The 15,084-nt window shown below is 47.0% G+C and overlaps 2 long non-coding RNA genes across 2 annotated transcripts; both read left to right on the forward strand.

Moving 5' to 3' along the window:
• Window positions 1–1,294: 1,294 nt before the first annotated feature.
• LOC119309928 lies at window positions 1,295–2,607 on the forward strand. The gene is made up of 2 exons (XR_005150626.1): window positions 1,295–1,651; window positions 2,299–2,607. It is a non-coding gene; the product is annotated as an uncharacterized LOC119309928 (long non-coding RNA).
• Window positions 2,608–11,958: 9,351 nt separating this feature from the next.
• Window positions 11,959–13,331, forward strand: LOC119305653. The gene is made up of 2 exons (XR_005148729.1): window positions 11,959–12,091; window positions 13,057–13,331. It is a non-coding gene; the product is annotated as an uncharacterized LOC119305653 (long non-coding RNA).
• Window positions 13,332–15,084: the final 1,753 nt, after the last annotated feature.

Raw genomic sequence — 15,084 nt, forward strand, 5'->3', positions numbered from 1 at the left:
AGCTAGTCTGTGCTCAGTTTGTATTGGTTTTCGCCCAGTTTTCTATTAATTAACTGGGCAATTCTCTTCTTCTTAATTAATCGACGAGGCAAAACTTTTGGCTCCGTTTTGGAAAAAAAGTTGTGGGCCGAAGTCTTGTCTTAACTAGTCAAAATATAACCTACGAAAATAAATGTTTCGAGCCTTTCATCATGAATATATTAATATATATTTCATGTTATCAATATTAGTAAAAAACTCATAGTGATTGTCGAATTTGAAAAAAGTTTGGTTGGATTAAATACAATAGCTAGAGTTGAAAGATGACGGAGATAATATAGAGGTTTCATTATTTTCAATTTGTTCTTCTTTGTTACCCGCCAAAAAATTTTTGTTCTTCTTTGTCATCATGTCTCTACAACATCAGTAATTATTCTACATGGAAGAACAAATAATCAATCATTACAAGTTTATAATTATATGTGCCTCTAGAACCGGTTTGGTAACTATAATTTCACTTCTCTTATATATACTATCTCCGTCCTAAAATATAGTGCATATAAATGTTTTAAGAAGTCGAGCTTCATAATGTATCACCAGGTTTATTGAGAAATACCAGCACTAATAATACCAGATAAATACAACAATTACCAGTGTATTTAATTACAAACACATGTTCCACAATGTATCTAATGATATTGTAGGCTTAGATATTTATTCTATAAATTTTATCAAATTTTACAAAGCTTGGATTTTGAAAATAATAATCTATATACACAGTATTTTGGAATAGACGAAGTATTATTTCCAAATTGTAACTACAAGTTGACTTCTCTTATATTAAGACTAATTTTAACTATAAGTTGACTTCTCTTATATTAAGACCAGGCCGATTTTCTAGGCTTTGGTTAACTTCTAGGAGTATGTGAGGTTCCATATTGGCCCAATGATTCAATAGTTTGACTTGCCCCTTGACTTATTACCAATAATAAATTAAAAGTCGTGGTAGGACTACAAACGTGGAAATCTAGTCAACAAAACCAAAACAGTGACTGGGTAAAAGTAAAACCTAAAAACCGGAGTCATACGAGCATAGGGGTAGCAGTAGCACTCTATTTTCCTGCAGAGAAAAAATCACACCACACTCACACACACAGTACGCCTGTACCACAAGCAATGAAGTCTGTTTTCAGTGGCTATCAGTGCACAGCTCGTGTATGTCCAATGGCAGGCCCCTCAATAAATGGCAATTCAGTGGCCCATCATCCATGACCAGTTAGCCACTGCCCGTTCCCCCTCTTCAAAACCACCAGCCCTAGCTCCCCATCTCCATCTCCTTCAGTAGCCAGTTGCCCAGTTCTTCTCTCCTCTGCCTATATCTCACCCCCCATCTTCGTCTACCTTCTTGCTTCCACTGAGTCCATCCATGGCGAAGTAGCTTCACCGGTCTTTTGCTGGTGGGTTTGTTTGGACTGCATGTCCAGGTTGAAGTTAGGTTAAGGGGGTTGTTGTCTGGTTCAAGGTCTCCACATACATCATATACATGGAGAGCATGATATGGATTGTACGGTTTGGTGATCTCGGACCAGGCTTCAATCCCTTTAACCAGCATCCGCACAATCCGCACGCCTCATGCATATGATAGTTCCAGCGGCGGTGGTTTGCTTCTAAGGTAAGCATATGTGTGGTATGTCATCTACCACAAATCAGCTCCTCCTCTTGTTCGTCCTATCATGACATGTGGTTTGTTTTTCATCTAGTTCCATTGATTAACAGACTATTATCTTCTGGGAACTGCGTAGATTTGTTCGTACAGTAGATTTTCACTCTCATATGTTGTCCAGAGTGAGGCCATGAGCAGGCATGCAGTAACACTACATACTAGGCTAGCTAGCAGCATGTTCATGTGAGAAACGATGTATAGAAGAGCTAGCAGCGGAGATGAACTGCGTGTGGGACGTACGTGTGGTGTGAAGTACTTCTCACCGGTGCTGAATTAATCAAATTATCGTACTACCATTTTCATCTTCCACACCACATATGCACCACAAGCCTCCAGTCAACTTGCATTTCTGCATTGGCGTCAACTAATCTTAACCATGCATGTTGACATCAGTAGTACAAGAAAACGACGCACCTAGACAGCTAGCACATGTTCGTTTCATGCCAGCAGTGAAAATGCGAGCTCTTTGATAAAACTATACTCCACAACAATGCATGCAAATTACTACAATTAGTCTTGGAAGAAGCTAGCTAGTAGTACTAGGGTGAAGTATCGATCGATTATTAGCGACAGGAACTGACCAAGCATTTAAGCAGGACTGGCTCGACACTCATGTATGACAAAGGAATGGGGAATGGCTGGCCAGGCTCATTACTTGGCTCACGTGGCTGCTGTGAGAGAGATGCCATGCACAGTACTGCTCCTCTTGTTGCATCTGAACGGCGTGCGATCGGTTGATCCCATTCGCTGCCTGTTCTCTCTGGGAGTTTTGTTCCATCCGTCTGCAAATCGCAGAACTATATAGTCGTACACTTGCCGGTGGCCTGGTACATTAACTTTTGTATGCAGGTTGAAGCGCTTCCCGTGACAGTTAGGAGAGTAGATTGGTCACCGAATTGTTTTTACCATTATATTTTATGTTCTAATTTTAAAATATATAGGAATCTGATCCCGGAGTACGAGAACACGGCAAATCGAACGTTTTCGACAACAAGTTTAGTGATGCGAGGATAACAACTTTAGTTGTCAAGCATGACAACTTTCGTGCTTTAGTTTATATTTTGACAGAAAATTGCCGTGTATGTCAACTAACATGCCATCCTTGCATCACTAGAGTTGACATCGACAACGTTCGATCTGACATGTGCTCGTATCTGACGTCAGACACCTATCATTTCCGAATATATAATCATGCAAAAATTTAGGATCAAATTAATGGTACAACCGATAATGCATTTTGTAGACCGGAACAATTTAACTTAATTATATATCCATTTCAACATTATATAACTAGCTCACCATATATACCCTCAGTATATGGAGTGAGTCGAACTATTCTATAAGTTTTAGCATATAGTGTAGATTATCTTGTTTACATTGTGTAGCATAAATATTACTTGGAGTAGTACTATCTTTTACAATAGTACCTTTGCAATGTTTTGCTTCCACTTGCAGAGCTAGCGTCCAATGTTCATGTCACTGATCAAATTAATTGATATACATGTGATGTATACAGTATATTGCTTGGAACAAGCGATGACAGTTCATGCATGACACAGACGGGCACATGCGTTGACATTGATCTGTTGCATCGTATTATTAGTCTTTTGCGGTAGCTAATTCATGACAGAACTTAATTGCCTAAGGCAAACTGGTGGTACCTCCAATCAAGCTAACTCATCAAACCGACATGGAAATAGATACGGTATCATTGCTCAAGTAATACCACCTGTATATGTACTTGTTGCAATGTAGCATCTACTTGTTCGCCCAAAAGATTACTACTCTTCCGTTCCTAAATATTTGTCTTTACAGAGTTTTCAATAAGTAACCACATACAGAGCAAAATAAGTGAATGTACACTCTAAAATATGTCCATATACATTTGTATGTGGTAGTCCATTTGAATATCTAAAAAGACAAATATTTAGGAACGGAGGGAGTAATACCTTACAAGATAATTCCACACAAAATAATCCTTCTGCCGCGCCATATCATGCATACGATCTAGTTTTGATATTGTAAAATTCTTTCGCACCCCTTTATGTATAAAGTACCGACCAACATACAAACTGACGCATCTATCTACCGAGCGCTCGTAGCGGGTTTCCTGCTAATTAATACTCCAACTCACATCTATCTTTCCCTGCCCCCTCTTGCTGCTTGTAACAAACTGATTAATGGAAGAGAAAGGTGTGGTAGCTCCCGGGGGTCCCTACACCCTCATGAACAGTAAATTCAAGAAAATAGGGAAAAACAAAAATCTAAAATTCCGTGAGATCAATTATTCTCAAAAGTTTTAGGTGCCTACATATTTTCATCGAGAACTATCATCCGATGGGCTCTACAAATAAGAAACAAAATTCAGTGCTCAAAACTATGAGCAATGAAATATCTTTCTTGTGTAGAGCTCCTCAAATGTTTTTTTCTACATGAATTCTTGCAAGCACCTACAAAGTTTGAGCATATTTGATGTCACAAAATTCCAGGTTTTTTTTTAATTTTGTTTTCTTTCTTTTAAAAAAAATTACTGTTTATGAGGGCGTAAGAACTCCCCAGGGTTTGCTCAGTTGTAAAAAAAATCAGCTCCAATTATTGGCGAGTAAAACTTTGACTGGATTGCAGGTGCATAGTACGTAGGTAGACCATGGGCAGGGAGATAGGAGGAGGAGGAGCGCGTGAATATACGCTTTTGGAAAGTGAAGCTGCAGAGCGAAGACAAACGCGTAGTGCAGCTACAGCCCTATGTATGTCTACATGGCTCTCCTCGTCAGTAGTACTATGCACGGAGGCTCAAGACCGGCGCCAACACATAGTTCACGGTAGTTTTGGACCGGACCAAACGAAGTTCGCATCGAAACGATTACATGGCTTGAAGCCAGAGCTCAGAGCATGCAGGCTCGCTCGAGCGCGACAAAAGGGCCACTATCCAGGCGCGGAAGTGGCGAGAGGCTCCCTAGCCAAAACGTAGACGTGACGCAGACGGTCTTGGACATGCTTCAACTTCTCAGCATCCTTGCGTCTCGCCAACGGACTCCACTGCTGAGGAAAAGGTTGCATTTATAAATGATGTTAGTCGGGTGCGTTGGGAAGATTCCTTCAATCGCTAGTTTGTTCCTGGTTAGCCAGAGAGACCAAGCCAAGGCTCCGAGACAGCTCCAAAGCACGCGGTTGTTGCCACCTTTAGTGGCCACGACGATGGCCGCTAGATCAGTGGCAGAACGCGGGTTCCAGGAAGTGTTAGCTGCAGCGCGGATCGCGCTCCAAGCAAAGCAAGCTAACGGACAGCGGAAGAAAACATGGTTCGCATCCTCCACGACATTACAAACCGCACATAGACCGGACGACGGGCCGTTGCGTTTAGCCACGTTAGCCGAGGTGGGCAGTCTGTTGCGAAACAGCTGCCAAAAGAACACCTTAACTTTAAGCGGGAGGCGGGCAGTCCATAGACCCTTCGGCACTAAGCAGGCCTGGCTCTCGCACAACTTCCGGTACAAAGACTTGACCTAAAACTTGCCGGAGGGGGTCAGAGACCAATGCACGGTGTCCTCGGACGATGAAAGCGAAACCGGCGCGATGAGACTAAGCAGCTCCGCAAGGTGAGCTTGTTTGGTGCCCGAAAGCTCGTGCCGGAAGCAAATCGCTGGTGGAGAGGAGGCAAGCGCCGAAGCAACGCTCATCTCCGGGTTGACCGCCTGAACATAGAGATCCTGGAATTCCGACCAAAGGGGTTGGGATCCCACCCAGTGATCCAACCAAAACCGGGCCGACCGACCGTTGCCGATGGAGAACTTGGCTCCCAGGGCGAAGGCCGGCCGCACCACTTGGAGGTCATTCCAGAAGGGGGAACCTCTCGCCACTCCTTCAAAAAAAATTCCAAGACGGGAAATACTTAGAACGGAGTATATCCACCCACAGGCCCGTCGCCCCCTGCGACAGCTTCCAAATCCACTTACACATCAGCGCGATGTTGAGGATTCTGGTGTTCGTGATCCCAAGCCCTCCCTGGGCCTTCGGGCGGCACACCGCATCCCATCGAACCATGTGGTATTTGCGCTTGGGGCCCGCTCCTTCCCAAAAGAAACGGGACCGGGGTGTGTCTATCTTGGCATGAACCCCTTATGCCAAGAGGAAAAGCCCCATAGCGAATTGCGGCAGCAAGGAGAGGCTTGCATTCGTGAGAATCAGCGTAGCCGCGGAGGAAAGGAACTTTCCCCTCCACGGGCACACCCTCCCTCCCACCTTTGTCCAAAGCGGAGCCCAGCCGTCGATTGTAATACGCTTCGCGTCTAACGGAAGACCCAAATATGTAAACGGGAGTTTGCCTAACTTGCAGTTCAGCAAGTCCACAACGCGCCTACTATCCAGCACGTCCATGCCCATAGCCATCACTTCGCATTTGTGGAAATTAATTTTAAGGCCCGACATGAGTTCAAAACTAATGAGCAGGGCTTTGACCGTTGCAATGCTATGCAGGTCAGGTTGGAACAGTAAAAGCGTATCGTCCGCGTATTGCAAGTGGGATATCCCCCCTGGAATGAGGAGCCCCAGCACCCCTTTTATGTGACCAGCCTCCGCGGCTTTTCGCAACATGGCGGCCAGCGTGTCGGCGACGAAGTTGAACAAAAGTGGTGACATGGGGTCGCCTTGGCGCAATCCACGCTTGTTCCTGAAGAAGTTCCCTACTTCTCCGTTAACCGAGACCGCAGTTTGGCCCCGAGACCAATTGCAAGATTCGATGGACCCAAACCGGCGAGAAGCCCCTACTGGAGAGTACCTGCCGGAGAAAATCCCAGTTGACGCGGTCATAAGCTTTTCCGAAATCAAGTTTCAAGAGGATCGCCGGTTCATGAGTGCGTCTAAGCTCGTGTAGGGTTTCTTGCAAGGCTAACGGACCCTCGAGAATGTTCCAACCGTGAATAAACGTCGACTCCGAGCGACTAATAGTGCGATGAGCGATCGGCAAGAGTCTGGTGGCACAGCCTTTAGCGCATATTTTGAACGGAACATTAATGAGTGCAATGGGTCTGTACTGGCGAATGTTGTCTGCGCCCGACACTTTCGGAATTAGCGAGAGCACTCCATAATTAAGCCTAGCTATGTCCACGAATCCGCGCATAAAACCGTTGCACACATCAAAAATTGGGCCACGTAGCAGTGGCCAAAAATGCTTGAACATCGCCACCGGCCACCCGTCCGGGCCAGGGGCCGTGTCGGATTTCATGCTAAGCAGGGCGTCGTCTATTTCCTTATGGAGGAACGCAAGCCCCAGCTCCTCGTTCTCACTATCTAACACCCGTTGAGAAGGAAGCCACACATCCTCACGCAAACACGCGCGTTGTGCCTCTTCCGTCCCCATCAGACTCATATAGAAGTCATAGATGTGGCGGGAGATCTCCGCTTGCTGCAGCAGCAGCCCCTGCTCCGTCTGCAGCCTAAGGATTGAGCATTTTCTGCGCCGGCCGTTCGCATACGCGTGGAAATACTGCATGTTCGCATCCCCTTTGAGCGTCCACTTGAGGCCTCCTCTACGCCTCCAGTATCCCTCCTCGGCCCGCAGCAATGCTTCAACTTGTCCTTCCAAGGCGTAGCGCTGCACCCATTCTTGCTCAGAGAATGGTCGTGAGTCCGCCTGGACATCTAGGAGGGCAATTTCGGCCATCACCCTCACCCTGAGGATCTTGTCGGCACGCCCCTGGTTCATGCCCCACCCCTTTAGGCTACCGCGTAGGCGGGCCCCCACCGCGATCCAGAACTCCATCGGGCCGCGTTGCTGGCCAGCGAGTTGGACACACCGCAGCCATCTCTCCCTAAAGATGGCATCAAACTCTGGGACCTCAAACCACGCGGTTTTGAAAAAGAAGCGCGGGCTACGTTGGATTCTATCTTTCCCGGAAGATAGAATGAGAGGTACATGATCCAAACCGATCCTTGTTTCTGCAAGGAGCGAGCACAATGGGAACACCACTTCCCAGTCCATAGACATGAAGGCACGATCCATGACAGATCGCACCGAGGCGAGTTGCTTGTTAGTCCAAGTAAATCTCGCTCCAGTTCTGGCCACTTCCCTAAGTGCCATAGACGCAATCGCGTTGTTGAACATGGCAACCCTTGACCAGTTAATGTTGTCATTGTTTTTATCTGCGTTCGAACGAATCAGGTTAAAATCGCCTCCCACCATGAGCGGGATCTGCACAGCAGCAAGATCCAGCACCTTGGCTTCCAGTTCTCCCAAGAACTCAGCCGAACGGGAGTGATCGGCTGGTCCGTAGACTTGCACGATCGCGAGCTCTCGAAGCGACGCTCGCACGCGGATTCTGGCCGCAAGGAAGAAGGTACCAACCTCCTAGGTCAGTACTTCATAAGTGGCACCACAAAAACCCAGCAGCATGCCACCTGAGTGGCCGTGCGCTGGGCTATGATGCCAGACAAAGCGCTTTAAGGGGTCAATCGCTAGGATGTCTTGATGTCGTAGTTCGGATTTGATCGTTTCCTGGAGCCCTACGATATCTATCGACTCCTTCCTAATGTACTCCTTCAATTGGGTGCGCCGTCCCGCGTGATCGAAGCCACGAATGTTCCAAATGAGCGCCCGCATCTATATGACACGATTCCGGAGGCGCACCCCCCTGGAGGTGATCGCCTTGGCCACGCGCCTCACCTTGCCCAGCGAGGCGAGGGGGGAATAGCAACCCCTATTGCTATATCCCCTTCGGGCTGGATCACTGGCACCTGCGAGGGCTCAGCCTCCAGTGCCAGGCGTTCCGTGTGTTGAGCAGCCGCCGCTGCCAGCGCTGCCTGCGCCTGCTCCTTAGCACAAATCAACGAGATGAGCTCGGTCACTCCATCGTCGCCCATCGGTTCCACCCCGCTCTCCCCCAAAACCTCACCCATATGTTCGTCTGAAAATGAATCGAGGATCGTAAAACGCGGCAAGGGGTTACCTGAGGTTTCCAAGTTCTTCTGAGCTTGCAGGAGTTGAGCGCGCTAGAGCGAAGGAAGGTTGCCTTTGGCACCCTTGGCGCGCGCACTGACCCGCAGGGGAGGAACCTGCCCCTCCACTACAGCCTTGGTGCGCTTGGCCTTCGGGATAGGCGCCGATTGGGACATCTCCTGCGCGAGCGGAACGGGGACAGGGACCGCCAGGGCTATCACCGCCTGGCGCGGCGTCGCCGGCGCCCCAAAGATCTCCGCAGCACTCCCCGCCTCTGCACACACCTTGCGCACCGCCACCTTCTTGAGCTGCTTCACCGCGCCGAGCTTGCCGCTGCTGCGACCGCCTTGCGCTAGAGAGAGCGAGGGGCGAGGCAGCGAGTCCACCGACACCGCGATGGGGGTGCGCACCTCACCCTGCGGCTCCGCCAGCTGCGAGGGGGCCACCACTGCCTCCAGCTGCACCGGAGGCGACGTGACCGAACCCAGGTTGGAGCCGTATTGGTTCGGAATGGAGAGGTCCATCTCCGACGATCCTCCAGCCAGGGAATGCTCCGCCCTGGGCAGCAGCGCACGGGCCGTCGCACCGCCTTGCTCGGTGATGCCCAGCTTCTCCCATGCCGCCGTGTCAATGGATTCGTCCTCCATGCTAGGACATATTTGTCCACGCTAGTCCTGGTTGAGCATATACAAGGTAAAAATCATCATCTTCATGTTGATTGGCTCCCTGCATACCCTTTAATCTGGTTGTGACAAAACGGAAGGCATGTTGCGGGCATGTTTAGGGGGAGACACAAGTCAGATTGTTTGGTTACATGCAACACATGTCTGATAACCTCCTCGTCAAGGTGATGAGATTACCGGCACACTAAAGCAAGCAGAACAAACCAAAGACACACATGATAGCATAACAACAAATTTAACATAGTACAAAACTTATTAAATAAGCAGTCTTAAACCAAACCAGTAGGATATAGTCTTAAAGCCAAACCAACACATGCAATCAGGCAACAAAGAGCTCCCTAACGTTCACGGTGAAGGTGTTGTCGTGCTTCTTGCACTTGGTGACCACCTCAACGCCGTCGTTGCTGAAGACGATCACCTTCAGGGTGTAGGGTGTCAGCAGCTTGAAGGTGACCATGCACTAGTAGAAAAAGGGTCTAATGTTCAGCACATTAGTCCCGGTTTATAGATGAACCGGCACTAATGATCACATTAGTGTCGGTTCAAACGGCTAGGCGGGCGTCGCTCATTAGTACCGGTTCGTGGTGAACCTTTAGTACCGGTTCATGCCAAGAACCGGTACTAAAGAGGCTGTGGCAGGCTGGGGCCCCACCGGCACATTTAGTACTGGTTCATGCCACAAACCGGTACTAAAGTTTTTTAGTTGCAGCGGTTTTTTAGTCCCACCTCGCTCGGCTAACAGGGTTTTTATGTAACGCCCCGGTTTCAATGCGCCAGGTGTCTGCCAGTTATTCGCCGTCGTTGCCATATCATTTGGTTGCATGTTGCATTTTGCCATGTCATCATCTGCATTTCATCTGCATGTTTTTCAAAACTTGCATCCGTTCGGGTTCTCCCGGTTCTCTCTGTTGTCCGTTCGGAGTCCGTATCTCTCGCGCGCGCCCGTCGCCCCTCTCAGACCTTGTTTTTGTGAGCGGGTGTTAAACGTTCTCGGAATGGACCGAGTCTTGCCAAGTGGCCTTGGTATAGCACTGGTAGACCGCCTGTCAAGTTTCGTGCCATTTGGAGGTCGTTTGATACTCCAACGGTTAACCGCATAGCCCGAAACCCCCCTTTCGTCTTGCAGCCCATCACCCTTCCAAAGTGGCCCAAAATCCAGCAAACTCCCCTCCATGCTCTCGGTCGTTCGATCACGATCGTGTGGGCGAAAACCGCTCCTCATTTGGACTCTCCTAGCTCCCAGAATCTATAAATAGCCCCCTCCTCCGAAATTCGCGGATCAAATCCCCCCGAAACCCTAGCAGCCTCCTCCCTCACCGCGCCGGACATGTCCGCTCCGCCGTCGGACATGTCCGCCACCGCCCCCTCGCCCAATCATACTCCGCCACGTGTCCTCCGCCGCCATCTCGCCCGCGCCCCGCCGCCGCGGCCCGCGAGCCCATGACCGGCCCGCCCTGGGCCGCACCCGGGCCCGTGCGCCCCGCCTCCCGCGCCTCGCGGAGCTCCGCTCTGCCTTCGCCACCGCCGGCCGCCCCGTGACCCAGCTCCCCGCTGCTGGCGCCCGGAGCCGCCGCCGTTCCCGCCCGGCCGCGGCCTCGCCGCGCCCTCCGGCCCCGTCGCGCCGCCCTCCGGTCGCCGCCATGGCGCCCCGCGTTATCTCCGGCCGAGCTGGCCCCGGATCCGCCTCCTCCCGGCCTCCCCGAGCCTCTCCGGCCATCTCTTCCTCAACTCCGGCGTCTACTCTGGCGAGCCCGGATCCAGATTTGAAAATGAAGGTTGACCTCGATTTCACAAAGTCCCTGAGATTTCTGACATTATCATGCCATGTTCATCGCATCATATCTCTACATCCGTAGCTCCGTTTTGTGCGTGTAATATGTCAAATTGTTCTCTCAATGAGTACTTCATTTCATTCCATTGCATCATATTCATTTGAGCTCATCTTGATGGCTGAATCATCGTTGCAAGAGTGCTTCATAATGTTGTCTGCTGTCTGTTAACAGAACTTGCTCTTTTGTCATTTTTGCCATGATTGATGTGTGCATCCTATGAGGTTGATCCTTGCATGCTATGAACTTGTTCTTGCCTTGGTTTGTTTCATAAACATGTCTTCTTGCTGATGCTATGCTTATCTTGTCATGCAATGACTTGTGGTGAGTTATTCGAGCTTGTTAAGTAGTGTATTTGCTGTTGCTGTTTTGCTAGGCTGAATCTGTTATTTCGTGATGCTATGTAAACCTGCTGCTACAAGTCGAGTACATATCTGGTGGAAACCACATATTCAGTGGAAGCATGGAAACTTCATCCTGTGCCGTTGGATAGGAAGTGTGTGGTGTGAGATGATAAGATGTACAAACTGCAAAAACAACCCCGTAATCTTAATGTACGGTGGTACATTATCCTAACGGAAGCTGAGCCATCCCGTGCCTTAATCCATGGAGCTATCCCGATTCAATTTTCTTCCATCAACAACTAGGGTTAGGAGATCTGGAGATGGTGGCTTCGGCCAACAAGACGCCCTCGTTCCGCGCACGGCCGGCGACCGGCGACCGGCGCGACTAATTCCTCTCCAGCAGCTGCTTTCTCTCCTCTCCGGCCGGTGGCCCACTGCGCCAACCCACCACGACGACCTCGTTCCCGCAGGGCCGGCGACCGATCGGCGCGGCTAATTCCGTTGCGGCAGCTGGCTTCTCTCTCTCCGACGTATGGCGCACCGGGCCAATCCTCCTCTGAGTGCTCCCCATCGAATTGGTACTGGATCCAGGTCCGAAGGTATGAGGATTTCTATCACATTGTTCATCTTCTATGATGTGCCATATTCTCTTCTAGTTGGGCTAGATTTGCCAAGGAAATATAGAGGACAAGGTCGTGGATTCTGGTTGTCTCTTTCAAGATTAGCCTTCTGAACAGGATCTACAAAGCCTTTTTCCTCAACTGAAGCAGTTTCAGTAGCCTCTCTGTAGATCTGAAAATAAGCATATCCAGAAAACTTTTTACACTAGATATGCCATAAAGCAACCACGTACACAGTCATTTATCACAAGAATCTGTCACCAACTGGAATGTAGAACACTTGAACTCTCAGTTTATGTAATGCAAAAAACACATATTTCCAGCATGCATAGTCCATGATCAAAGAACTAATTATACACTGAAAAACTGGGCACACAAGATCAATGTACACGCAAACCAAGATCCAGCAAGTTCAGTTTAGATTTTCGTCTTGAGGAAGTTGGTAAAGTCTAATTCATCTGGTATGTAGTTGTTATATTAATGCAGCAACAGGTATGTCCTATCATGCTAATTTGACAATACTGTACAACATGATGGTTGTTCTAGGCATATTTATTAGTGTATAGTTATTAAATGAAGGAAATCATTACTTCTTATAGACTTTTGTGTGATATGCTGGGATATAAGAAAGGAGTTGAAACTGTTTGAGCATAGGAAAATTGTATGAATGATGTTAGCTATCAGTTTTAATTTATATTGCAATTGATTGGGGAAGTGAGCTGAGATTAGGTATTCCTAACATTTGAATGTTCTTTCTAACATGATTACAGCACATACATTTGGACTTAGTTTAGAGAATACTTCTAAAATTTTGCTTGCTAATAAATACAACACATTGATGTATCTATATTTGTAGATTTGCTTTGAAATTCGTTTCAAAAAATTAGGTATAATTTCTTGCTATTTTTCCTAGTGCCCTGACCAATTGAACTTTTTTGTTCCAGGTTGCTTGGTGGCACTACTGGCTTCAGCAAGTTATTAGGACTAATATACTATGGCATTGTGATGTTCTTATCTAGTGTACTGGAGCCATTAGCTATTGGCACTAGACTTATGCAAGTTATTAGCTAGCTATGTGCTCTATGACTGATCGATGTATAAAGCTGCAGATTTGCCATCAGTTAGTGATGCTCTATTTTGTAACTTTGTACTGTAGTAAAGCATTATCTTAAGTGACTGAATAAGATTGATGCTGCATAATGACACTGTGTGCAACTGACCTGATTGCTTTAAGTTTATTATTTAAACAATGATTTCAATTGTTGGAATGTGCTGTGCGAAGTGCAGGTGTGTTCTGGAGCTGGGCAATGGTTTTGATTATGGTTGACGAAAATGATCTGGGTAATGGTTTTGGCTGTTGTTTGTTCTACTTGGATTTGCAAGGAACTGGGCAGACTTCAATATTATATTATGATTCTAATCTAAACGCTATTAGGATATCAAATATCGAATTAAGATAGCTGTGATATGGGGATCATATATGGAGAAGCACAAGTATACGTGGGGACATGTGCAGACTTGTTGTAATACTTGGAATAGATAGGGGGTTATGTGTAAAATAGAATGCTGGCAACAGGCGTTTTTCTGCAAAACTGCATGTAGCATTTATGGCTGAATCTAGTCCATAGATACAAGATCCAACAGCCTATGCTCAAGTTTCCATGCTTCCACTGAATATGTGGTTTCCACCTGATATTGTCCCGCTACAAGCCATTCTATGCATAATCTGGAGATGTTCACTAAGGGTGTTTTGTTATACATGTCATGCTCTATCCATCCATGTCCCTGGTTGCATTTATAGCTTGCTGTAGTTTGTTGTAAACTTGCTCCAAAGTTGCTTAATAATGTTGCTGTCAGCCTGTTAACATTAAGTTCAGTTGTTACCATGATTGTTGCTAGTGATCCATGCACCCTATGAACTTGCTATTGCCATGCTTAGCTTCATAAATATGTCTTCTACTGTTGGTTGCCTTGCCATGCCATGTTTTGCTCTGTGGTGAGTGGTACAAGCTCATGTACATGCCTACTTATCATTGTTCCTGCCATGTTTGAATCTGTAATATAACTTGCCATGTTTACATGGGTGCCATCATATTTTCTGATCCTTTTTGGCTCATGGTCAGTAAGGGTCTTTTGTTATATGCATTTAGTAGTATCATGCCATGCCTTTGGTTGCCATGATAAGTCCCTGTAACATGCTGTTTGATAGCTCTAAACATTGCAACCTGATGTTATTTTCTGCAAAGTCTGAAACTATTATCATTTGCAATCTTGCCATGTGTGTTTGAGCATGTTCTAGTGATTTCTGGAGATAGCTCAGTGTTCATGTTTTGTTATGCTTTACCTGTACATCATGCCCATATCTTTTGTTTTCATGTTGAGATGCTGTAGCATATTGTTTTGATGCTTGCAATATGCCTAGTTGCTATTTTGGACAGATTGTTGCTATAACTTGAATAGTGTGTGTGTTGAATTGTTGCTCCGTTTTGAGTGTGCTCTATATGAAACTTGATTGATTTTGCATGTAGTTTCATATTATCATGTTGCATCCTTGTTTTGAGGGTGTTTGCTTGATGTTTGTATGCATTTTGCATCAATGCCATGTTTAACTTGTCTTGATCATATCTTCTAGGCCGTAGCTCCAAATCTAATGAACTTTATATGTAACTTGACTAGAATCTCGTGTAGATCATCTTGGTGCATGTTAACTTGCTGTTTAACAACTTGAACACAAGGTTTATTCAGATCTGGACCAATTTCGAAATATGCATATGAGGACTTACCGGAATTGTTATATGTTGTTCCCGACCTCATTTAAACTTGCCTTGATGTGTTGCTCTTGTTTGCATCATCTCTTGCCATGAGTAGCTTCATGTAGTCTTGTCCTGCATCATACTTTGTTGTGCATCATGCCTTGTTCATGTGTGGTGTGTTTACTATGTTGTGTGCTTCTTCTCGATAGTTCCTGTTTC

This window comes from Triticum dicoccoides, chromosome 5B (assembly GCF_002162155.2).
Source record: "Triticum dicoccoides isolate Atlit2015 ecotype Zavitan chromosome 5B, WEW_v2.0, whole genome shotgun sequence".
Taxonomy (NCBI): domain Eukaryota; kingdom Viridiplantae; phylum Streptophyta; class Magnoliopsida; order Poales; family Poaceae; genus Triticum; species Triticum dicoccoides.